At 41.7% G+C, this 25,147-nt stretch overlaps 1 protein-coding gene across 6 annotated transcripts in view; it reads left to right on the top strand.

Annotated features, from left to right (window-relative positions):
* DIS3L2 (DIS3 like 3'-5' exoribonuclease 2) overlaps positions 1-25,147 on the top strand; it is a 362,160-nt gene that overhangs the window by 120,627 nt on the left and 216,386 nt on the right.

Raw genomic sequence — 25,147 nt, forward strand, 5'->3', positions numbered from 1 at the left:
GCGAGGACATATTGATGGATGGAAGTGACGGCGGAATTGATGTCTGGGATGGGTACTGCTAACTCACTCTGCCCCTTTTGGGGGGAAGGTCTGATGCAGACCTGCTCTTGACCTGCAGTCTGTGGTGCCTCCTCTCCATCTCTCTTGCGAGGGAGCCCCGTGGAGCGCTCTCCAAGTCTGCCGTGTGCAGTTTGCTTCCTTCCTCGTCGTGCGCTCTCCCCGTCCTCCTGTTATTTATATTGCTTCCTTACTGGCCCTGACTGAGGGAGCAGCCCAGTCCTCCCCTCAGTATCTGGTACCAATTTCTCTTTCCTGTTAGCCTCTAAATAGAGAGTTTGTGAAACCACATGGCTGTTTCTCATTTCTTGCCCTCTTGATATTTAGGAAAATTGCAATTTGCTCTTTTAAAAATCTTGGTGTTTTTTAGGATATTCCAACCAGCTTCTCCTCTCTGGATAATATAAAATCTGGTTACAGTTTGGATGTTAGTACTTTTTGCACTATTTTAAGGGTCTGAAATTTGTTATTGAAACAAACTGTAACCTTAAGAACATCATAAACTTTTCCTAAGACTTCTAGAAAGGTTCTTGGCTTTGTATTATATTTGCAAATGGATTTATTAATCCTAGTTCACACTTGTATGCAAAAGAGTGCTTTTTGTTTGTTTCTGTTTTACTAACAATATTTTTAACTCAAAGCAAACGTTACATATTGCACGTGTGTGTTTTGAATATCCCTCTTTGCCCAGGAAACATATTTTTTTTTAATGATAACTACCAGTTTCCCTGGTCAATAAGCAGATAACCCCGGCTCTCTGCAGCAAGTGCCTGTCCTTGGTCAGAAAAGATGCCCAGAGAAACTCAGAAAAGTTTCTCTGGGCATCTGACACCTACACAGTAGTTTCTTCTAGGAATTCAGCATGGAGCTGCCCCATCCTCAGCCCCTGAGCGAGAAGGGGCGAAAGACCTGGCCCCTGGGCACTAGCATTGGTGTCAGCATAGAAAACTGCCGTCTGTGTTGAGACGGGGGACAACCCAAATAAATACTCTTTGGTATCAAATATTTGAGTAACCATGGCGTGGTTAGCAGACTCTAAAGGATAGGAAACGTCATGACCAAGTGATACAGTAGCTATATATTTTACATCTCTGGGAGTATTTTTTTTTGGTGGGGGGGTCTTTTGAGGGCTGTGCTCGTGACACATGGAGGTTCCCAGGCTAGGGGTTGAATTGGAGCTGTAGCTGCCAGCCTACACCATAGCCACAGCAATGTGTGATCCAAGCTGTGTCTGTTACCTACACCACAGCTCACAGCAATGCCCGATCCTTAACCTACTGAGCTAGGCCAGGGATCGAACCTGCGTCCTCATGGATACTAGTTGGGTTCGTTAACCACTGAGCCACGAAAGGAACTCCACATCTTTGGGAATTTTAAGAACAGTTTGGGCCTGTGAATCTTGGCAGTCATGATGTACTTTGCTGTTCTCTACCTTAGCAGGGTCTGTTGGAGATCTTGTTCAGCATTCTGGTCTGGAGACGAGTGTTTGTCAGGACCCTGGTGACTGAACACGGCTTCGAATGTAGGGTTGGTGGCCTCTTCAATTCTCTCGTCTACCTCTGACCACTTTCAGCTCTTTCTTGAAGGGAGAATCCACGTGGAATCCTTGTTTCCTTCTGAGGATTGAATGGATCTACTCCTCTTCCTCCTGAGCCTGCCCACGTCCACCTCAGGAGTCAGAAAGAGCCCTTGTTTCACACTTAAAATTCTTCTCCTTCCAACTACAGGCCTGTTCAGTGCCTAGGCTTAAGTTCTTTTTCCTTGGGTAAAGAATTATTTCCGGGATTACCCCTTTGGCACAGTGGGTTAAGTATCTGATTGTAGTAGCTCAGGTTGCTGCAGAGACACAGGTTCAATCCCTGGCCTGGAGCAGTGGTTAAGGATCAGGCATTGCCCAACTCGTGATGTAGGTTGCAGCCATGGCTTGGATTCAGTCCCTGGCCTGGGAACTTCCATGTGCTGTGGGCGCAGCCATGAAAAAAGAATGATGATTGTTTTCCTTTGGCCGAGAAAAGCAGATCCATATGACTATTCTCCTGTGATACTTTGGGGTTACGGAAATCCCAAGAACCTTTCTCCTGACTCTCTGGAAACCCTGATTTCTCAGAGCCTTTTTTTTTTTTTTTTTAATTTCCTTGCTGTTTCCACATTCTGAGATCAAATCTTCCCCATCTTTTGTTTCCTAGACTCTCCATATAATATATTGTATAATGATGATTAATACAATAAGAAGAGTTGTGCTTGCTTTAGAAATTATAAAAAAAGAAATTTTATATATGCATGTGTGTGTGTGTTTATATATATGTATATATATATATTTTTCCCTCCTTCTTTCTATGGCTACACCTGTGGGGCATGGAAGTTCCCAGGCCAGGGGCTGCGTCAGAGCTGCAATTACAGCCTACACCACAGCCGTGGCAATACCAGATCCAAGCCACATCTGTGACCTGTGCCACAGCTTGTGGCAATGCTGAATCCTTAACCCACTGAGCAAGGCCAGGGATCGAGCCCACATCCTTACAGAGAGAACGTTGGTTCCTTAACCCATGAGCCACAGTGGGAACTCCAGCTTTAGAAATTATATTAAAAATCGAATATATAGCACTTACCCATCAACCACAATTTTTGGACAACACTTTGTGCCAGTGTTTTAAAATTTCATTTAAAAAAGAGTAAAGCTTTGTTCACACCTATGTTAGAGGGATACAGTGGGTATTTCTGCTTCTCTATTTTTTAGACTGAGTGGGCAATGCAGTCACACCATGTGTGATTCAGGCAGAGACAGATGGTCAGGACCCACAATTTCTAAAACCCAAATCCTGCCCTAGACCAGCCATTCCTCCTTGTGAAGTTGCCAAAAGAAATATATGAACAGAAGATAAAGAAAGACAGAGGAGCAGTTCTTTATTAACTTAAGGCTTTGATAAGGCTTTGACCAAGCCAGAAGGATTTTGCCAGTTTACACTTCACCAGCAATTCATGGGGCTTCTTATACCTTCTTATTCCTGCCAGCTATTAGAATTATCCAGGTTTCTAGTTTTTATAGTCTAGATTAAATTCTCTAAATTGCCTTTTCATATCATTTGCCCATTGTTCCATCAAGGTTACTGTCCTATTGTTGATTTGCAGGAATTTCTTCCCTGGTCTCTATAATAATAATCCCTTTTACCTTTTAGGTATTACAAATATCTTCTCCTATTCTGTCATTTAGTCATTTGTCTATCAACTTTGTGGTGTTTTTTAATTGAACAAAAATTCTTAATTTTAATGTGATAAAATTAATCATATACTTTATGAGCTTTTAGTATTTTCCTTTTCCTAGGTCACATAGTATTTTCCCATGCAATCTTTTGTTAACTCTACAGCTTTGCCTTTTGCTGAACTTAATGTAGCCAATTCTTTTTGTTTTTTTTTTTGTTTTGTCTTTTTAGGGCCACATGCAGCATATGGAGGTTCCCAGGCTAGGGGTCAAATTGGAGCTGTAGCTGCTGGCCTGTGCCACAGCCACAGCAATGCCACATCCAAGCTGTGTCTGCAACCTACGCCACAGCTCATGGCAACGCTGGGTCCTTAACCCACTGAGCGAGGCCAGGCATCAAACCCGTGTCCTCATGGATGCTAGTCAGATTCGTTTCTGCTGGGCCACAGCAGGAACTCCATCATAGCCAATTCTTAATTGATTCAGAGTATTATTTGGTTTCTCTCCTTTAAATCTATTTTTTAGGTTGAACCATCCTTGAATTCCTAGGATAAATACTGCTTAATTCCAATATATTGTTATTTTTTAAAAACAATATTGGATTTACTTGGTTAATATAGTGTAGGATTTTTTGGTGTCATGTTAAATGGACCTGTCATTTTCTTACCATTATCTGGTTTTTAGGATCAAGATTATATTAGTTTCGTGAAATGTCCTGGTCAGTTTTTGACTGTTTACTATTTTCCCAGAACAGCTTGTATAAGACAGGAATTAAGTGTTCCTTAAAATTTGGTAGAACTCATTGTAAAACTGTCTGCACCTGCTGTTTTTCAGAAGGGGAGATCTTTGCTCTTTCAGTCTCTTTCATACTGTTTGGTCTGTTCAATTTCTTTTTTTTTGGTGCCAATTTTGGCATAATTTAAGAGGAATTTACCCATTTGAATTTATGAGCACACAGATATTTCTAATACTCATTAATATTCCTTAATTATTTAATTATTTAAAAAAAATCTCCTTGTGTCTGTACTTTTGCCTCCCTTTTCATTCTGTTTGGATTTTTTTCCCCCTACCGATTCTTTTATTTTTCAGAATTCTTCAGCACAAGACCTTGGCATACTCTGGCCTGGTTGGTTTAGTGTCTGCCTATTCTGTGTGCATTTTCGTTTTGTGCTTTTCATCCTGTACGTGACTGTGTTTTTTTTTAATTGAAGTATAGTTGCTTTACAGTGTTGTGTTGATTTCTGCTGTACATCATTCTGTATTGTAATTGTTTGACTCTTCTCTTTTCTTAACTCTTGCTTGCCAAAGATCTATCTTATTAATATTTTTAAGGAACATGACTTTTGGTTGTATTATTTTTCTGTCTATTATTGATGATATTCTTCTGTATTTCATTGATGTTTGCCCTTTCCCTAGTTTTTTAATTCCTTGTTTTGGGGGTTTGCTTTTTTGCTTTTTTCCCAACTTTTTGAGTTCAACATTTTCAACTTTTCTTGTTTCATTTGAAATATTTTTTTCTTCTTTCCTTTTTTGGCCATGCCTGCAGCATGTAGAAGTTCACGGGTCAGAGACTGAATCCATGCCACAACAGTAGCCTGAGCCACACCAGTGACAATGCCCCAGACTTAACCCACTGAGCCACCAGGGAACTCCTGAAATGGTTTTAAAACTGTAAATTTCCTTTGGAGTTCCCATTGTGGCTCAGTGGAAACAAATACAACTAGGAACCATGAGGTTGCGGACTTGATCCCTGGCCTTGTTCAGTGGGTTAACAATCTGGCATTGGCGTGAGCTGTGGTATAGGTCGCAGACTCGACTTGGATCTTATGTTGCTGTGGCTGTGGTGTAGGCTGGTGGCTACTGCTCTGATTCAACCCCTAGCCTGGGAACCTCCATATGCCACAAATGCAGCCCTAAAAAAAAAAAAAAAAAAAAAAGGCAAAAAAGAAACCCCCAAAACCCCCTATAAATTTCTTTCTAAATACTTATTTTGCTGTATCAAGGATCTACATAGATATATTTTTGTATATATACATACCCATATATGTATTTACACCTAATAATCACTGATCCTTATTGAGCATTTACTATGTACCAGGTCCTAAATACTTTATAGTTAGTCTTCATAATGTTCAATTATTTAATTCTTACAGCATATCTAGTATGTGTTCTGCCTATGTTCTCTTCTAGGAATTTTATGATTTTTGGATCATACATTTAGGTATTTAATCTGTTTAGAGTTTATTTTTTTAATATAATTTGAGAATATGTTGTAATCTCTTTATTTTACATGTGGCTGTCCACTTTTCCCAGCACTGCTTATTGAAGAGACTATCTTTTCTCTGTTGTATATTCTTGCCTCCGATAGCCTAGATTAAGTGGTCTACTTCTGGGCTTACTCTAGGCTCTCTCTCTATCTGTTCCATTGATCGATGTGTATGTTTTTGTGCCAGTACCATGCTGTTTTGATTACTGTAGATTTGTAGCGTAGTCTATAGTCAGGGAGGGTGGTACTTTCAGCTTTGTTCTTTTTTTCCAAGATTGCTTTGGGAATTAGGGTCTTTTGTGGTTCCACATAAAATTTAGGATTATTTTTGAAAAATATCATAGGTATTTTAATATCTCGGCCAAAGGAAAACAATCATCATTCTTTTTTCATGGCTGCGCCCACAGCACATGGAAGTTCCCAGGCCAGGGACTGAATCCAAGCCATGGCTGCAACCTACATCACAAGTTGGGCAATGCCTGATCCTTAACCACTGCTCCAGGCCAGGGATTGAACCTGTGTCTCTGCAGCAACCTGAGCTACTACAATCAGATACTTAACCCACTGTGCCAAAGGGGTAATCCCGGAAATAATTCTTTACCCAAGGAAAAAGAACTTAAGCCTAGGCACTGAACAGGCCTGTAGTTGGAAGGAGAAGAATTTTAAGTGTGAAACAAGGGCTCTTTCTGACTCCTGAGGTGGACGTGGGCAGGCTCAGGAGGAAGAGGAGTAGATCCATTCAATCCTCAGAAGGATCATGGATCATGGGTATTTTAATAGGGATTGCATTAACTCGGGATTGCTTTGGGTAGTATAGCCATTTTAACAATATTAGTTTTTCTGATCCAAGAGCTTGGACTTTGTTTCCATTTCATTGTATCATCTTTCCTTCATCGGTGTTTTATAGTTTTCAGAATATAGGTCTTTCATCTCTTTGTTTAAGTTTATTCTTAGATTTTTTTTTTTTTGATGAGATTTCAGATGGGATGGGCGTTTGTTTTTGCTTTTCACTTTCTGATGATTCATTATTAGAATTTAGAAGAACAATAGATTTCTGTATATTAATCTTATATTCTATGATTTTACTGAATTCATTTCTTAATTCTAATATTTTTTGGGTGGAGACATTATTTGGTGGAGTTTCTGTATACAGTATCATATCATTTGCAAAGAGTGATAATTTTACTTCTTCCCTTTCAATTTAAATGCCTTTTGTTTCTTTTTCTCGTCTGATTGTGGTGACTAGGACTTCCAAAACTGTGTTAACTGACAAGAGTGAGTGAACTTGTCTTGTTTCTGATTTTTAGAGTAAAGCTTTCAGCTTTTCACCATTGAGTATGATGTTAGCTGTGAGTTTGTCATAAATGGCCTTTATTATGTTGATGTATGTTCCCTCTATACTCACTCTGATGGGAGTTTTTATCATGAATGGATATGGAATTTTGTCAAATGCTTTTTCTGTGTCTATTGGAGATGATCATGTGATTTTTAAAAAATTTTATTGAAGTATAGTTAATGTACAAGGCTGTGATAATCTGATCATGTGATTTTTATCCTTTTTGTTAATGTGGTGCATCACATTGATTTGCAAATATTGAGTCATCTTTGTGTCCCTGGAATAAATCCCACTTGATTGTGGTGTATGATCCTATTTATATATTGTTGAATTTGGTTTGCTAACATTTTATTGAGAATTTTTGCTTCTATATTCATCAAAGATATTGGATTGTAATTTTTTTTAACTGTCTTTGGTTTTGGTATCAGAGTTACTTATGGTGGCCTCATGGAATGAATTTTGGAGTGCTCTCCAATTTTTTGGAATACTTTGAGAAGCATAGGTATTAGCACTTTATATGTTTGGTAGAATTCCCCTGTGAAGCTATCCAGTCCTGGACTTTTGATGGCTGGGAAATTTTAAAATTACCGGTTCAGTTTCACTACTAGTAATCCATCTGTTCAGGTTGTCTATTTCTTCTTGATTTAGTCTTAGCAGTTTGTATGTTTCTAGAAATTTCTCTGTTTCTTCTAGGTTTTCCAGTTTGTTGACATATACCTGTTTGTAGTATTAGGTTATGATTTTTTGCATCTCTGTGGTATTGGTTGTTATTCCTCCTCTTTCATTTCTAATTTTGTTTATTGAGTTCTCTCTCTTTTCTTCTTGGTGAGCATGGCTAGAGGGAGTTTTATCAATTTTTTGTTTTCAAAAAACTAGCTCTTGGCTTCATTGATCTTTTCTGTCATTTTTTTTTGATCACTATTTCATTTATTTCCTCTTTGAAATAAAAGAAGTATTATTTATTTTCCATATTTTGAGAATTTTGATATTTCGAAAAATATTATTTCTTTTCCACTTCTAAATTTGGGTTTTGTTTGTTTTTCTTTTTCTAATTTATTTAGATGGTAGGTTAGATTGTTTATCTGAGATGATTCTTGTTTCTTGAGGAAGGTCTATATTGCTATAAACTTCCCTCTTAGAACTGCTTTTGCTGCATCCCATAGAGTTTGGAAAGTTGTTTCTATTATTATTTGTCTCGAGGTATTTTTCTGATTTCCTCAGTGACCTATTTGTTTTTTAGTAGCATGTTGTTTAGTCTCTATGTGTTTATGCTCTCCCCATTTTTCTTTCTGTAATTGACTTCTAGGTTCATACCATTGTGGTCAGAAAAAAAATGCTTGATGTAATTTCTCTTTTTTTTTTTTTTTCTTTTTAGGGCTGCACCTGCAGCATATGGAAGTTCCTGGGGCAGGGGTTGAATTGGAGCTGCAGCTACTAGCTTGTGCCACAGCCATAGCAATGCCGATCTGAGCTACATCTGTGGCCTACACCACAGCTTGTGGCAATGACAGATAGTTAACCCACTGAGAGAGGCCAAGGATTGAACCCATATCCTCTTGGATACTAGTTGGGTTCTTAACCTGCTGAGCCACAATGGGAACTGCTAATTTCTATCCTCTGAAGTTTATTGCTACTTGTTTTGTGGCATAACATGTGATTTATTCTGGAGAATAAGAATGTGTACTCTGCTGCAAACAACTTTTTTATTTTTTTATTTTTTTTGCTTTTTTAGGGCTGTGCTCGTGGCCTATAGAAGTTTCCAGGCTAAGGGTGGAATCAGAGCTTCATCTGCCGCCTATACCACAGCGACAGAAAGGCTGGATCTGAGCTGTGTCTGCGACCTACACCACAGCTCATGGCAGTGCTGGATCCTTAACCCACTGAGTGAGGCCAGGGATTGAACCCACATCCTCATGGATACTAGTTGGGTTCGTTACTAATGAGCCATAACAGAAACTCCCAGCAACTTTATTTAAACCTGCGATTCTCAAGTTATATGGCCTCAGGACTCTTCTGTGTTCTTAAGAATTACTTAAGATTCAAAAGTGCTTTTGTTTATGTAGGTTATATCTATCAATATTTCTGTATTTAAAATTAAGCTTTAAAATATTGCAAAGCAAGTATACTTCTAGCTTTATTTCTGTGTATATTTAAGGAAACCTCCCTCAGATTTTAAAATAATGATTTATTGGGCATTAGGGAGGTTAATGAGATTTTAGTAGAGAAAACCAAAATCAAATACTGAGGGAAAAAATGGAATTAACTTCTAAAATGTACTTGTTTATACTTTAAACTGATTATCTTAGAAAATTCTAGAAAGCACAAAAATACAGAGACTTTATGTATACTTATTAGGCATTAGAAAAAGAGTTAGCAAAGGTGTTCTGTGAAGGGCCACGTATTAAATGTTTCCAGCTTTGTGGGCTGTTCAGAGACAGAGACCTCTGTGTCACAACCACCCAACTCTGTTGCTGTGGCCTGAAGTGTCCGTGGAGAATATGTGCAGGAATGGACGTGCCTGGATTTGTCCTGACGGCCAGTATGGTGTGCTGACCCTACTCTACAGACATGAGAAAATGAGAGAGAAAGGGACAAATAATGTCTTAGTATTATTATGAAAAGAGCCTTGACCTTGTGGACTCTCTGGCAGGATCTCAAACAGTTGAGAACCAGTTTAAGCTGTTGAAATTGGTAGTCGATGCTGAACAAGACTTTAGCGACTGTTTTAGTTATCATTTACTGTTAGGAAATGCAGCACTTCTTCAGTCCCTTGGTTTTAAGTGGTTATTGGGTTTTTTTTTCACTTGGTTTTTCCCACGTAGTGCTAATTAAAATAATTCAGGTAAAAATCTTTTGCTCAATTGTGGCGTCCTTTTTGGGAGCTGTTTGTGCCCTGTTTTGCTCTTTTGAATATAGCCTCGTCTATGTATGTCTTAATTTATCAAACCAATTCAAAATGTGCATTATAGGCTCTTGGCTCCTTTTAATATGTTTCATTGTTTATATATAGCATTACTGTACATTAGAAAACACTTGACTATTAGAAAAACTTGTGTGTTTTGTGTTTTTTTGGGTATTTATTTGAAAGGAAATGTTTCTAGCAATTCCCAAGTATAATTGTTGACATAAAGAAAGCTTTTGGGCTTGTTTTGTTTATCTTTAAACTGGATACCTTAATGAATGCTCTTATTATTTCCAGTAATTTTTTAGTTGGTAGTTTCGATTTTCTAAGTATAAAATAATTTTATCTGCAAATAATTTTGCCCCTAACTTTCTAATTTTGTGCTTCTTATTTATTACCTCATTGCATTGGCCATTGCTTTAAGTACTGTATTATATAATAGTGGTGATTGCCTTCTTCCGGACTTTAATGGGAATGCTTCCAGTATTAAACCCTCAAGCACAGTGCTGGTTGTTGGCTTGAGACCTAGTTAACCAAGTGTCTTCTTTCTTTTTTACTGAAAGTTTCTACTTGGGATGGATGTTGAATTTTTGTTTCAAGTGCCTTTTGAGCTTCTTTCAGGATTCCGTTTTTTCCCCTTTGGCTTGGACAAGTCTTTCATCCTCATAGAACCATCACCCTCATTTGGTCCTGGTGTACAGCGTGTTTTAACATGTAACTCAGCTCTGCTTGCTTATATTTATTTATGATTTGGGGTGTATAATACGAAATGTGAGATTGGCCTACGGTTTCTTCTCACTGTGCCATCTGTCTTGTGTTTTGATGTCAGGCTCTCTTAACTTTGCAGGCACAACTAGCGAGCCTCTCTTTTTCTTACTGCTTCGGAGCAGTTAGAATAGCATGGAGAACGATCAAGTATTCTTAGTGCTGGAAGCATTTGAAGAATTTATACTTGAAACATAGGTTAGGGCTTTGGTTGGCAGCTTTCTCTGTGTCCTAATGACATTGGTTTCTGTTGGGCTTTTTTCCTTTTCTTGTATTAATTTTGATAATTTATATTTCTTCAGGAAAATCATAATTTTAGCTACCTGTTCTAATATTTTAGAATAGAGTTGTACAGGAGTTCCTGTCTTGGCTCAGTGGTTAGTGAATCTGACTAGGAACCATGAGGTTGCGGGTTCAGTCCCTGGCCTTGCTCAGTGGGTTGGGGATCTGGCGCTGCTGTGAGCTGTGGTGTAGGTTGCAGACGTGGCTTGGATCCCTCGTTGCTGTGGCTCTGGCGTAGGCCGGTGGCTACAGCTCTGATTCGACCCCTAGCCTGGGAACCTCCATGTGCCGCGGGAGTGGCCCTAGAAAAGGCAAAAAGACAAAAGACAAAAAAAAAAAAAAAAAAAAAAAGAATAGAGTTGTACAGTTTTTCAGTTGTTCAATTTCCTCTGTATCTGTAATCAAATCTTTCATTTTCCCCTCATTTTTTATTACACTAGGAAGTGACTTGTCTGTTTAATTTTTAATAGAAGAAATTTATTTCTACTATTTTTATTTGCTGGAAGTAACTAATCTCTGCTTTCAGCTTGTATTACTAAGGACTTTCTTTAGACATGTTAAGCCTGAAGTGGTCATGTGTAGTTGGAAATGTAAGTTGAAGTTCATGTCAGAAATTGGACTGGAATGTAGTTTGAAGAGTCATGGGCATCTGGTTGGTTCCTTGAAGAACCCAAGCCCTCTATTCTTAAGTTTCTTTAACAGACTTTCAGAGAACATGGGCCTAATTGTTCTCTTCTGCCACCTGAGTTTCCCTCCCTTTTTTTTTTTTTTTGTTTTTGTTTTTGGTTTTTTGCCTTTTTCTAGGGCCGCTTCCTGCAGCACATGGAGGTTCCCAGGCTAGGGGTCTAATCGGAGCTGTAGCCACCAACCTACGCCAGAGCCACAGTGACGTGGGATCCAAGCCACATGTGACCTACACCACAGCTCACGGCAACGCCGGATCCTTAACCCACTGAGCGAGGCCAGGGATCAAACCTGCCACCTCATGGTTCCTAGTCGGATTCGTTAACCACTGAGCCACGACGGGAACTCCTGAGTTTCCCTCCTTGAAAGCAATAAATATTGTTTATCACACTGTCCCCTGCCCTACAGTCTCTATGAGAAACATACACTCCTGTGGGTTTAAAAATCTTTCATGTGTATGATAAAACATATAGCACAAAATTTGCCTTATTAACCATTTTTAAGTACACAATTCAGCTCAATTAATTACATTCACGATGTTCTACAGCCATTGCTATTATCTACTACTATTCCCAAATTTTTTTTTAAATACTAGTCAGAAACCCTATAAGCATTAAATAGTAACTCCCTATTTCTCCACCCCAGGCTCTGCCAAACACTAATCTGCGTCCTCTCTATCACTTGTCTCTTCTTGGTATTTTATATAAATGAAGTCATAAAATATTTATCCTTTTGTGTCTGACATTTCATTTAGCATAATGTTTTCAAGGTTCATCTTTTCTGTAACGTGTCAAAATGTCATTTTTTTGTGGATGAGTAATATTTCATTATATTGAATATACATTTTGTTTATGCATCCCTGTCGATGGCCACTGGAGTTGACGCTCTCTTTTGGCCACTGAACAGCAAATAATGCTGAAATGAACATTGGTGTACAAGTATCTGAGTTCCTGTTTTCAGTTCAGTTGCAAACATACCTAGGAGTAGAATTGCTGGGTCATATACTTAGGTATTTGAGAAATGTCGGTATTTTTAAGGAATTTTAAAATTATTAAATACTTAGTTATTAGAAGGGTTAACAGAGATAGAAACCGTGATGAATTTTAAGAATCTTGAAATAATAATGACATTCGTTCCGTATTGAAATATAACTGGAGCTTACCTAGTTCTTTCACTGGCTTGATCTTTTCACTTCCTCTTGTCATTTTTTAATCATGGAGTCACTCCTACCTGTTTTCTCTTTGATGTTTCATTGGACCTAGGGAGCTTGGGTTTCAGACTATTTTACTAACGTTAAAAGTAATTTATTTTAGGAGTTCTTGTTGTAGCTCAGTGGTTAAAAAAACCTGACAAGTATCCATGAGGACATGGGTTTGATTCCTGGCCTCGCTCAGTGGGTTATAGATCTGGCGTTGCTGTGGCTGTGGTGTAGGTTGGCAGCTGCAGCTCCAGTTCAGCCCCCAGACTGGGAACTTCCATGTGCTGCAGGTGTAGCCCTAAAAAAAGTAAAAAAAAAAAAAAAAAAAAAAAAAAGATTATTTTATAGAATTTACTGTCCCAATCCATTTCTTATGGCACGTAGGAATAGACATGCTTGTCAGCCTTCTTGCATAGCCTTTAACACCAAATTATTGAAATAGAAATTTAAATAAAGGGAAATAATCCATATTAAACCCACATGCTGTTATCTGGAAAGAGGAAGTCCCAGGCCTCTAGCATGTCAGTTACTCCGTGTGTCTGCCCTTCTCCTCCGTAGAGGTGAAAGAGGAACTGGAGGTCTCTGGAGCCACCCTTCCCTGGCTCTTCTAGCATCCTTTGCAGTATTGCCCTCCAGATTCTCTTGCCTACTTGTCCACTTTTAGCTTTATACTTGGCTCCCTGGATTGCTTAATAATCAGCTGGAAATGAAAAGTACAGATCAACATCTTTGTATGATGGTATCATTTTCTCCGTATTCCAGTCACCCTTGGAATCTTTCTTCCCAGTCCATCTACTCATCCCCCTCTCTGGTACTTTCCAGGTCAGGCTGGTCCACGATAGTGATAGGGGCCAAATCTGTTTGCAGTTATGTTACAGTAGAAATCATAGAATTCTGGACTTGCATGGGTCCTGTAAGATCAAGCACTCTTCTTGGCCTGTAATAGTCCCCCCCTTAGGGGCTTCCAGCAGAGTACTTTACATTATTCCTGAGTATTTCATGGCAGTAAATGGAACTAGTTCCTTTGCTTTAAGCAGGACTTCAGGGTCCACTTATTTTACTTTTGGTACAAATGATACCAGCCTCAGCCTACCGTGGTAACGCTGACTTTTCTTGCTGATCCGAGGCTCTAATTAACAGTTGTATGTTTTTGATTAAAAACAAGACAATTAATTTTTGATGCAGTTGTTGTTAAAAATACTTCAAAGTGTGAGATCCTGGGCAAACGTTAATTTAAAAAATGTAGTTTAAAAAATTCTGCTCTGATTAGAAGGTTAGAAACAACTGATCTAGTTCATCCCTTTTGTTTTACAGACGAGGAAACTGAGACTCAGAAAAGTTACTTGGCTTGTCCAGTGTCCCACAGGAAGTTAGTGAGTTCATAAAAGAAAAACACCCTATACCTGTAAGAACAACAGACAGTTTCTACAAATGGGTTATGTTTGTTGAAGAGCAAATCATGCCAGATCCATTTAATTTCCTTCTACAAGCACGTTAGGCATTGTCCAGTGCTCACCTAGAGTCTGTTTCCCACTGTCCCTTTCCCACGTGCACCCAGATTGTCACCTGAACATCGGCTCCTTCCCCACATTCCTGGACTTTAACCCCCAGCTATTGAGTTTTGGTCGCCTTGTAGCAGTTACTTGGTTCCTTTTTGTCACTAGAACTTTCTGTACTGTTCCATACAGTAGCCACTAACCACGTGTGGCTGTTGAGCGCTTGAAACTGAATTTTTAATTACATTTAACTTAGATGGACTTTATTTTAGATAGCTACACGTGGCTTGCGGCTCCTCTCCTGGACACTGCAGCTTCCTACCGTTTCCTCTTCCCAGAGCCACCAGACCTAAGCTGTCTAATCAGCGTCACCCCTGCTTAGAATTCTGGAATGTAAATAGTGGCTTTCTTCTCTTTCCTTGTCTTTGCTTTTTAGAGACGCACCTGAGGCATATGGAGGTTCCCAGGCTAGGAGTCGAATCAGAGCTGTAGCTGCTGGCCTGTGCCACAACCACAGCAGTGCAGGATCTGAGCTTCGCCTGCGACCTATACCACAGCTCACGGCAACGCTGGATCTCTAACCCACTGAGTGAGGCCAGGCAGATGGGCTCTGCATGTGGGTTCTGATCCTATGCTGAATTTGAGTTTTATGGGGGAAATTCAGGTTGGGGCATCAGTGGACCATTGGAAATGGAGGTGTAGACCCAGAGGAAGGGTGGTTGAGAGTTACAGAGCTGAGTATTATCAGTTGAAGCATGGGAAATTGGTGAGACCATCAAGTAGATGGTCTGCCTGTGGGATTACTGAAGTAGCCATTATTTATAAAACTACGTCATAAGCTGGTGAATATGGAAAACTCAGGGCTGGGAGGTAACGCTGATCAAGATTTCGAGAGCCTTGCACAAGACCTAAAAGAAAAGTGTATAGAACCAAGAAGCAAGTGATGAGTGTTTCATGAAGGAATGCCTCTTATCCTCGTGGATATCAAATGATCAAAGATTATTTTCAGGAGTTCCCATCGTGGTGCAGCTGAAACGAATCCGACTAGGAACAATGAGGTTGCGGGTTTGGTCCCTGGCCTCGCCAAGGATCCCGCATTGCCAGGAGCTGAGGTGTAGGTCGCAGACGCGGCTTGGATCTGGCATTGCTGTGGCTGTGGCTGTGGCCAGCAGCTACAGCTCTGATTAGATTCCTAGCCTGGGAACTTTCATATGCTGCAGGGGTGGCCCTAAAAGGACCAAAAAAAGAAAAAAAAAGATTATTTTCATTTAAAAATACTGAATCTCACCATTATTATAACGACCCTTATTCAGGGAGCCCCTCCCCCATTAACATTTAACTCTTATTTTGAAAGACTGAAAGAGAAGAGTTCAGTTTGTATTTATTGAAATGAGAAACTGAGGCTCAGCCACAGGTGGGGATGGGTAAGGTCTCCATCCCCACTTCCCTCAGCCTGGGCCTCTGGGCGCTGTTGTCTGTGGAGCTAGTTTTCAGGCCTCCAGGCTCCAGGAAGGGAGGCCCAACTGTGTAGCTCTCCCTTCGAGTCAGCTCATGCCAGCTCTATTCAGGTGGGTGATGAAGGCTTTTTTGTAACTTAGTGTTTAACCTGCTTCCTTAAGATTTTGTGTGGTTTTTTGCTTTGCTAGAGACCCTTCCGTTGCCACTATGCAGAATTGTAAGCCTACAGATTCATCTTACTGACTCTGATTTGGTCCTTGGGTCACTCTAAATCATGCCCATTCTCCTTCGAGAGCTGCCAACGAGGCTTTTCAAGTCATGCAGCAATAGTCAAGGGAAATCTTTGCTTGAGTAATAGTGATTATAACATGTTGAGATTTACAAAAAGCTGTTGAAAATTCCAGCTAAGCTAGTGTGAGAAAAAAAAAGAAATTGGTTTGTGTGGCTCCAGATGGGGAGAGGGAACCGACAGCTGTCCTACTCTGGGTATAGAATGTCCACCCATAAGAACAGATGTTTTTTTAACATTTTACAGTAGAAAATTGTCCTTGGTTTTCAGATGGTGCTTTATTAAAAAAACAAAACAAAACAAAAAAAACCACGAAAAACCAAAAACCTAAAAAATGAATGAGTTATTCCTTTAAGTGGACCCAGCCTCCGTTTTCACTACTTCAGTAGCCCCTGAGCAAATCTCAGCTGCATAATACAGTCTCTCATCTCTGCTCCCAGTTAACTGACCCGCCTTTGTCCAGTCTCCTCAGCTCGGACCCATTTACTTGAGCCAGAGGCAGCAATTGAGTAGGAACTTGATAAGCTCGACTTGAGATCTGATGCTCATTTTGAATCTCCTTATTTCAAAGTTCTTTTGGTACTAGTTTCTCTGGACTAAATTACTATATTCTTGACTCTGCAGTTCACCCAGGTGTCAGGGAACCTACTGTTCAGGTATAAAATGCTCCTTGGGCCCACACTGGGACGTTGGGCCAGGATCCAAACCTGTCTGATTAGCCCTGTTTGCATCTCTCCCGGGGAAGGGGGATCCAGCAAAATGTGGCAGCAGTCCTAGTAGGAAACAAAGCAGTACTGAACAAGAGCTCTTGTCAGTCAATCTTGCCTCTTCCTGCTTCATTTTCCTTATTTGTAATAATAAAACACAACTTCATAATAAATACCTGCCTCGACTTCTTTACAGGGTCTTGCATAAATCAAATGAGGTAATGGAAGGGAAAGTACCTTAAAAAGGACAAAGCATAGCGTTTCGTTATGGGCATTTTCCAAGTCCTTTTTTGAAGCCTGTTGCCTCTTGAAGCAGCAAGTGTCAGATGAGTCTTCCTGTAGAGGTTCTCAGGCCACATGATGTCAGTGATGAGCCCGGTGGCTCTTTTGGGCTGTCCTTGTCCACCAGGGGTCTCTTGCACCTGCCCACTCACGCCTCACGTCCAACCAGACTGGACCTTTGGAACTGCGAGCTCCTGAGCACTCCCTTCCCTCTTCTGCCTTTGCGTCTCTGTGCCTGCTCTTTTCTGCCATGAATGCTGCCTAATTCCCCATCCCCTCCTGTGAAAATTCCTCTAGGCTTCAAATGTCAACTGTCACTTTAAATGTGTATTAGTGACTCATCGCTCTGTAACAAATTGCCACAGATTTAGTGGCTTAAAACAACACATTTACTCCCACGTTTTCTGAGAGTGAGTGTAACCTCATAAATAGACATTTGGCTTCTGCCCCTGGTTCCTGACCCAGGGCTCCTAAAGACCTTGGAATTTCCTGAGTGATAGGGGTGCTAGGAGCATCTTTTGTTCTAAATAGTTGCTCTTTGACCCTGGTTCCTTGACACGGAGCTCCTAAAACCCTTGTCATTTCCTGAGTGATGGGGGTGATAGGAGCATCTTACACAGAGCTCCTACATCTCTTGGAATTTCCTGAGTGATGGGAGCATTTATTGTTCTGTAAGGCAGTTCTTGGTGGACTCCTGGATAGCTTCAGGATAGAGTTGTTCCTAAAATGATTCTGATCATTTCAGGCCGTGGTTAGAAGCTTGAAATTCTCACCAACTGCCCCCACCACCACCACCCATCCTTCAGGGAGCAGAGAGGGGCTGAAGATTGAGTTAAGGATGGATCATACCTATATGATGAAACCTCCGTAAAAATTTCTGAACTGTGGGGTTCAGAGAGGTTCTGAGTTGGTAAACACATCTGTGTGCTCACTCCCCAGTTCCGTGGGTGACTCACTCCTCACTTCCATGGGTGTGGCTCTCTCCCCAAGTCCATGGGGACAGAGGCTTCTGTGCTCGGGATCCTTCTGGACTTCCTGTGTACCTCTTTGGCTGTATCCTTTATACTAAACCAGTTCATGTAAGTGCTGCCCTGAGGTCTGTGAACCACTATAGCAGATTAATCAGGCCTAAGGGTGGGATCAGTTTGTAGCCAGCTCAGACAGAGTGTAGGTATCCAGAGACCTACTAACTGCATTGGGCGTCTGAAGTGGGGGGGCAGTCTTACGGGACTGAACCCTTATCCTGTGAGGTTTGTACCAACTCTGAGTAGTTAGTATCAGAATTGAATTAAATTACAGGACACCCAGGTGTTGTCCACAGAGAATTCGAGAATTGCCTGGTGTGGAAAACCCATACATTTGGTATCTTGAGAGTTGTGAGCAGAGGAAACAAGGTTCCCCTTTAGTCGGGAGTCTGGGCCCGGCCTGGCTTGATCCTCTGCTCCAGGGTCTCCTACAAAGCTGCAGTCAAGGTGCTGGTCATTGAAGGCTCTGCTGGGGAAGGATCTTCTTCCAGGTTTATGTGGTGGCTGGCTAGATTCCGTTCCTTGTGGGCGTTTGGCCTGAGCACCTCAGTTCCTTGCTGGTTGCTGGCAGGAGGCTTCCTTTAGCTCCTTGCCGCCTGGCCTCTCTGCATGGCAGCTGGCTTCATCAGATCCAGCAAGGGAGAGGGTGTGTTGTCAAGGTGAAAGTTAGTCTTATGCAACCTAATCATGGCAGTGATATCCCATCATTTCGGCCACCCTTTGCTGTTGGGGGCAAGTCATGGGTCCTGCCACACTCAAAGGGAAGGGATTCTACAGCGGTGTGAGGCCAGGCGGTGTGAGGATCACTGGAGGTCATCCTAGAGTCTGCTCACCACACCGCGTTCTCCCATGAGCCTTAGTTCCTCCAACTACATGTCATCTTTCCTTTTTTTTTTTTTTTTTTTTTTTGCTTTTTTAGGGCCGCACCTGCGGCACATGGAGGTTCCCAGGCTAGGGGTCTAATCAGAGCTGTAGCTGCCGGCCTACACCACAGCCACAGCAATGCCAAATCCAAGCCGCATCTTCGACCTACACCACAGCTCACGGCAACGCTGGATCCTTCACCCACTGAGCCAGACCAGGGACCAAACCTGCAACCTCATGGTTCCTAGTCGGATTCGTTTCCGCTGCGCCATGATGGGAACTGATGGGAACTCCTGATCTTTCCTTTTTGTGACTCTTCTTTATAGCTACTTTTTTTTCCACTTCGCATTCCCTGACCGATATTATTCTGATGGAATATTTTATTTACCTCATATAGTTGCTTTTGCTCAACTTTCATCTACTTGCAACCCCCAGAACAGAGTCTTGTACTCAGCAAATACTCTGCAAAAGATCTCTCTTCCTTGGAAACTGAAGGGGCAAACTATTGCTCTCCTGTTAACACTTGAATCCTTTTGCTCCATAGAAGCTGTAGAAGAGCCATTATAAAACCTTCAGATTTGCCAGTTTGGCATCAAAAGCAGTGATTCATCCATGTCTACATAACCTGGCTGAAGGGATCAGTCTGGTTTGCATTTAGAGCTAGAGCTTATTACCTTATTAAGGAGAAGCAGTGTTGCATTAAAGATGCTTCAAACATCAGCTGTTTTGAGTGGTGCATTGTTCTATTTCCTAGGGGGCTTAATGGTTCTCAGAAAGGATGCAGCCTATAAAAATCAATTTTTTCTTCTTTAAACTGTCTTTTTTCATTCTCCTGGTAATGATCATTTTGGAGTCCTACTATTTTTTTAGGTCACAGCAAATGAATTGATAAAGAGGACTAGCTCTTGGAGAAGCAGCATTTTAATTCTTTCTCTGTTGCCAAGCAGTGGGCTGGATCTTATTATCTCTGTTGGGAATGTTCAATAGGATGAAATATCACATGTTCTTTCAGACACTTGGAACATGAAAGAGATATAATGTATGTCTGATATATGTGGGATCACAGGCTCAAAACAGAAAAACTCATTTACTTTAGCTTCCTATGCTTTGAGGTTGGTCTCTGCTCAACCTCTGTGATAGCCCAGCACCTTTTTCATGTTTTTCAAGTTTTGATGAAGAGTTAGGCTTTAAAAGACAGGTAAAGAAACACTAGTCAGATTTTAGTAAATATTGTGTTTCTGGTATTGAAATGATCCTATGATAGTAACAGGTTAAGCTCGGTTCCTTTAAGAAAATCTCAGATGGAAGTCAGCTTAAACTTGGGGGAGTCATTCGTCTGTTGGGAAAGATGCAGAATTGGTAAGTTAAAGCCAGCCATAGTTGGAAGCACATAAGTGTGTATGCCTACATTTTCGGTCTTTTGGGAGCCATGAAGCTAAAAACCAATTAAAGCTTTAGTAGAGAGAAATTTAAAAGTGGTTTCTCCAGGGCAAGAGAAAGATTTGGAGCAGAGAGTGCTCAGAGAAAAGAGGTGTTGATGATGTAATTAATACAGTTAACAGCTGGGAATGGGAATCAGTGCAAAGCCTCATCTGAGAAGATGAGCCTGCACAGGACTCAGGTTTGGGCCCGAAAAGCATTCCATATGGGGCATGGCCCCAACTCAGGAACCTGAAGGTATCTTCATGGTCAGTCTGGTGCAAAGGGTGACCAAATCCTGCCCAGTTGTTAATTTCTCACCAGTCTGTAAATTAGAACAATGAAGGAAATTTGGGTGGCAAAGGGATTTTTTTTCCTTTTAATGCTTGAGTATTGGCATTCTTTTCCTTGATTTATTCATCCTGTTGCTCTTAGGTCCTTCTTTCCCCAGTCTCTGCGCATCTGTCTCCTTCCAGGCAGCGCTATCGTCTACTTGATGCAGACCCGCATCTCCAGCTTGGGTAGAGGACCTTGATTGTACTTATGCCCCATTGTCACCCCAAACTCCAAAGGACCCAAGAATTGATTGACGTCTCCCAGCATCTAATCACTCAGGCACATCTCAAAAATCATGTTTTTTTTTTTTTTTTTTTTTCCCCCCTTCTCACTTCCATTAATCCTGTTCGAATCCTAAAGGGTGTGTGGCATCATGGGAAGAGGGTGAGACAGAGGTTTGACTCCTGCCCTTGCTGCTTCCCAGCTGGTGTCCAGGAGCAAGCATGTTATTTGATCTTTGTGAGCCTCATCTCTAAAGTTGGCTTGATAATACCTGCCTATCTTGTGAATTACCGGGGGCAATTAACTATGGTAGTGCATATAAATCACCTAACCAGTGCCGAGCATGTGCCACAGGTGCCCAGTAACTAGTTATTGCTGTTTTGAATGCATAGAGCGTGGTGCCCCGCGTGTTCAGGCCACTGTTTGGGGACGCCGTTTGCTGGTGATCCCCGCCCCTGGGAATTGTGGAGCCCAGCTCTGAATGTATTAGGTATCCCTCACCTGCCCTGGCACTTTTCAACAGGTGCATTGACTTTTGTGTTTCAAAAAACAAAAACTGCCTCCTGTGCCCTTGTCCCGTGGAACCGCCTTGGCTCTCCATGGCCAGGCTTGCAAATGGCTTGTGTCTAGACTGATCTGCTCCTCCACACATTTTGTTGCAGTGAAGTTGGCATCTCTCTCCTTCCGCCTGAGGTTAATGCTTTCCTCTGGTTTCTGGATCCCATCCCTTCCTGCCCGGGGTCCCCTCCCTTTCTTCATTGTGTCCCCTTCAGCCACACCTTCCTAGTGGTTCTTTCCTATCAGCCATTAACTGTGTTCAAGCCTCTCTTATCTTAAAGAAACAGAAGAACCGTGCTGTGGTTTCCTTCTCCCTGTGGCCGCCACGCCACACTCCACTCCTCCCAGGGGCCTTGCGGAGCCCGGTGCCCACCCTCGCCTCGGCCGCCCTCCTCTCTCAGTCCCCCACGCTTCGGGCTTCACCCCGTTTCCTCCCGGGCCCTGCTGACCGTACTTTTCTCGCGGGAACGCTGGCTTTCGTTGGCCCCGCTGACCTCACATAAGCCTGGTTTTTCTTTTGTGTCTCCTCACGCCTCAGTTTCCTTTGCAAAATTTCTCCTTGTGCTCTCTCTTTTTACATTTATGACATTTATTTTTATATTCAATTCTCCCATGTTATTACATTTATTACAGAATATTTCCAGTTCTGAAGGAGGTGCGTTAATATTATTGCCTGTGCTTTCTCGCACAGTGTGGTTCCTCACTGCTGTGCCCTAGGCTCTCTTCCCTTCTGATTCTCAGCCGCCTTCGAGGGAGCCTGTCCGCTTGTTCATTTGTCCTCTGTATACAGGCAACAGACCCATTTCTGTCTCCAGCCCAGACCTCCCTCTGAAGCGTCAGATCTACTAGCCAGCACTTCAGACTCACTAAGTGGGACTGAGCTGACATCCCCTCCTGATGCCCTCAAGATGCTCTCCCTACAGTGGCTCATCGCCCATTGGTCTAGAGCGGTGGGGCCCCACTTTTGTCCCCTGAAAGGCTTGTTCACCTTGCTGGGCTCCACCCCTAGAGGTTCTGAGTCCTGAGGTCTGGGATGGGGGCTGAGAATTTGCTTTTCTAAGAGTTCCCAGCGAATGCTGAGGTTGCTGGTCAGAAGACTATACTTTGAGAGCTTCTCTTATAAGGAAATGTGGCAGTTTTTCCCATTCCTCACTCTCCCCAGGTAACCTCCCGAGCCTTCCGTTCCCTGCTAGCATCTGAATAATCTTGTCAGTTTTGCCTTCTGTATACCTCTCTATCTAGAACCCTCCATTCCCTCTGCCACTAGTCTGATTTATTGTAATACCTGTTTACAGGCTTCTCTGCCTCCAAGTTCACTCTAAATCTGCCCCCCCCCCACCCCAAGCTGGCCCAGTGTGGACTTCTGAAAGCATAGGTCATGTTAGTCTTTCTTCTGTAGCTCTCCATTGCCTTTGGGGTAAATCCACACTTGTTAATGTTGATCTGGCCTCTTCTTACCTGTATAGCATCATCTCATGTCTCTCCTTACTTTGCACAGAATATACCAAGCATTCAGAAAAGTACATGCAATTTAAATATATATTATATAGCAGCTATTGAGTGCTCTCTGTGCTCCAGCCCCTGTAGCACTTTTACACACATTCATTTCATTTCATCTTCTCACTAAACTCTGTAAGATGGGTTGCATTTTACAGATGAGGAAATGTGACCTATTTTATAATATCGCCATTGTCTTGTACACCAGTCCTGTCCAATCAGTTGTGTCCAGGATAACAGGGTTGGATTCACTCAATACTGACAACAAGAGCTAATAATAACCCTGACAACAATGATATTAGTAGTAGAATCTAACAGTTTTTTTAAATGTACTTTGTGCCAGGGTACTACATGAAAACATAACTCAAGCTGTTCTTCATTTGTAAACAAGGAAATTGAGAGATGGAATATCTTGTTCGAAGCTACAAGTTCAAGTTCATAGGACCTAGGTTTAATTTTAGGTCTTGTGTCTCCAAAGCTCATGCTCTTAACTACTCCATCTTTTCTTTTTTTTTCCATCTTTTGAGGGCCGCACCCTCTGCATGTTGAAGTTCCCAGGCTAGGGGTCGAATTGGAGCTGAAGCTGCTGGCCTGCACCCCAGCCACAGCAATGCGGGATCTGAGCCATGCCTGCGACCTACACCACAGCTCATGGCAGCGCTGGATCCTTAACCCACTGAACGAGGCCAGGGATTGAACCTGTGTCCTCAAGGATACTAGTTGGGTTTGTTACCACCGAGCCACAATGGGAACTCCATACTCCATCATTTTTATGCGTAGAGGCAGTGAAGTTATTTAGAGAGCTGTTTATACTTGGCATCTTCTACGATTTAAAATCCTTTAATGTCCGTAGGTGAATTATACAATTTTTGGCAGCCCTCCCATCCTCATTGGAACCCACCCACAGGTGCCTATCTTTCTTCCAGATCTCATACTTGGTGGGAAGAGTTTGGACTTGGAGTCGTATTGGGTTCTGACCCCACCTCTACTAACCATCTCCTTGGATGAACCCTGGCATAAGTTACTTTACCTCTTTGAACTGCTGATTGCTGTAAAAACCAGAATGCTAATGCTTCCCTCTTGGGTTTGCTGAGAGAAATAAATGTGAGAATACCTGCCTCTTCTTTCCATCCCTTGTGCTTCTGCCTTAATGTCCCACTGGGCACTGTCACAGTGCTTCCCCACGTCTCCTTCTTGTGTTTCCTGCACGGATCACCGCTGCCCCTCCCTCTTCTCACTGAGCACACTTCCCACTGGGCTCTCCCCTCTCAGTCTGTCATTGGTCACCGTGCTCTACACTGCCCCCTGAAAAATATTTCTGAAATATAGGCCTTCGTGACTTTCTGTTGGCAGCAACGGTGAACTATTATTCCGACACTCACCCTTCCACTGAAACAACCAAAAATATTTGGTTAAAATACAAAACCCAAACAACACAAAACCTTACCCTTCTTCTCAAGCCTCATAGAGCTGACAGACCCTACCAGTTAAAATTGGAATGGAGAACCCATGCAAGAGTGCAGATTTGATCCACAGTTTTGAGGTACAGAAATAAAGCCAAGATTTCTCACAAGAAGCTGGGACCTCAAAGGACTACGCCATCAGGGTAAAGGTAGAACTGAAACGTACCAGCTCTCTTGTGGAATTCCAGCCCAGGTTCAAGCCAACTGGATCAACCAAGGAATCTCAAGGTTCGAATTGGTTTATGGGCTGGTAGTACCTCTGGATATCTGGCAAAAGTAAGTAGAAATTATTTCAAAAGGAAGGTTTATTCAGCAAAGGCCTCAAATTATTTAGTATACAGCACATAAATATAATCAGGCACCCAAGCAAACCATACTCCAAGGGCAAGGACTATTAGCAACCAGAAGCAGCCCTTCCTAAATAAACATTATCAAATATTGGAATCATTGCCATTTATAAAAATCATCTCCGGTGTTTAAAGAAATGAAAGATAAACTTGAATTCCTGCAAAGAATAGGAAACTATGAAGTGTGACATAGCAAATTAAAAAAGGAAGAAAATAAAACTGGAATTAAACATGACAGTAATGAGATTTAAAACTCAGTGGGTAAGGAAAAGTGTATTCAATTGAATAATTTAAAGAAAACTCAATGAATGGACTTAACAGAAGATTGAATAAAGCTGAAGAGAAAATTAGCAAACTGGAAGATGGTAAGAAAATTATCCAGAGTATGTCGTGGAGGGACAGATAGAAAATGCAGAGGGAGAGGGGGAGAGACATAAATAGAGTGAGGTCTAAATAAGTTTAATTGGACACCTAGAAAGGAGATGAGACAGACTG

Source organism: Sus scrofa, chromosome 15 (genome assembly GCF_000003025.6).
Source record: "Sus scrofa isolate TJ Tabasco breed Duroc chromosome 15, Sscrofa11.1, whole genome shotgun sequence".
In the NCBI taxonomy this organism is placed as follows: domain Eukaryota; kingdom Metazoa; phylum Chordata; class Mammalia; order Artiodactyla; family Suidae; genus Sus; species Sus scrofa.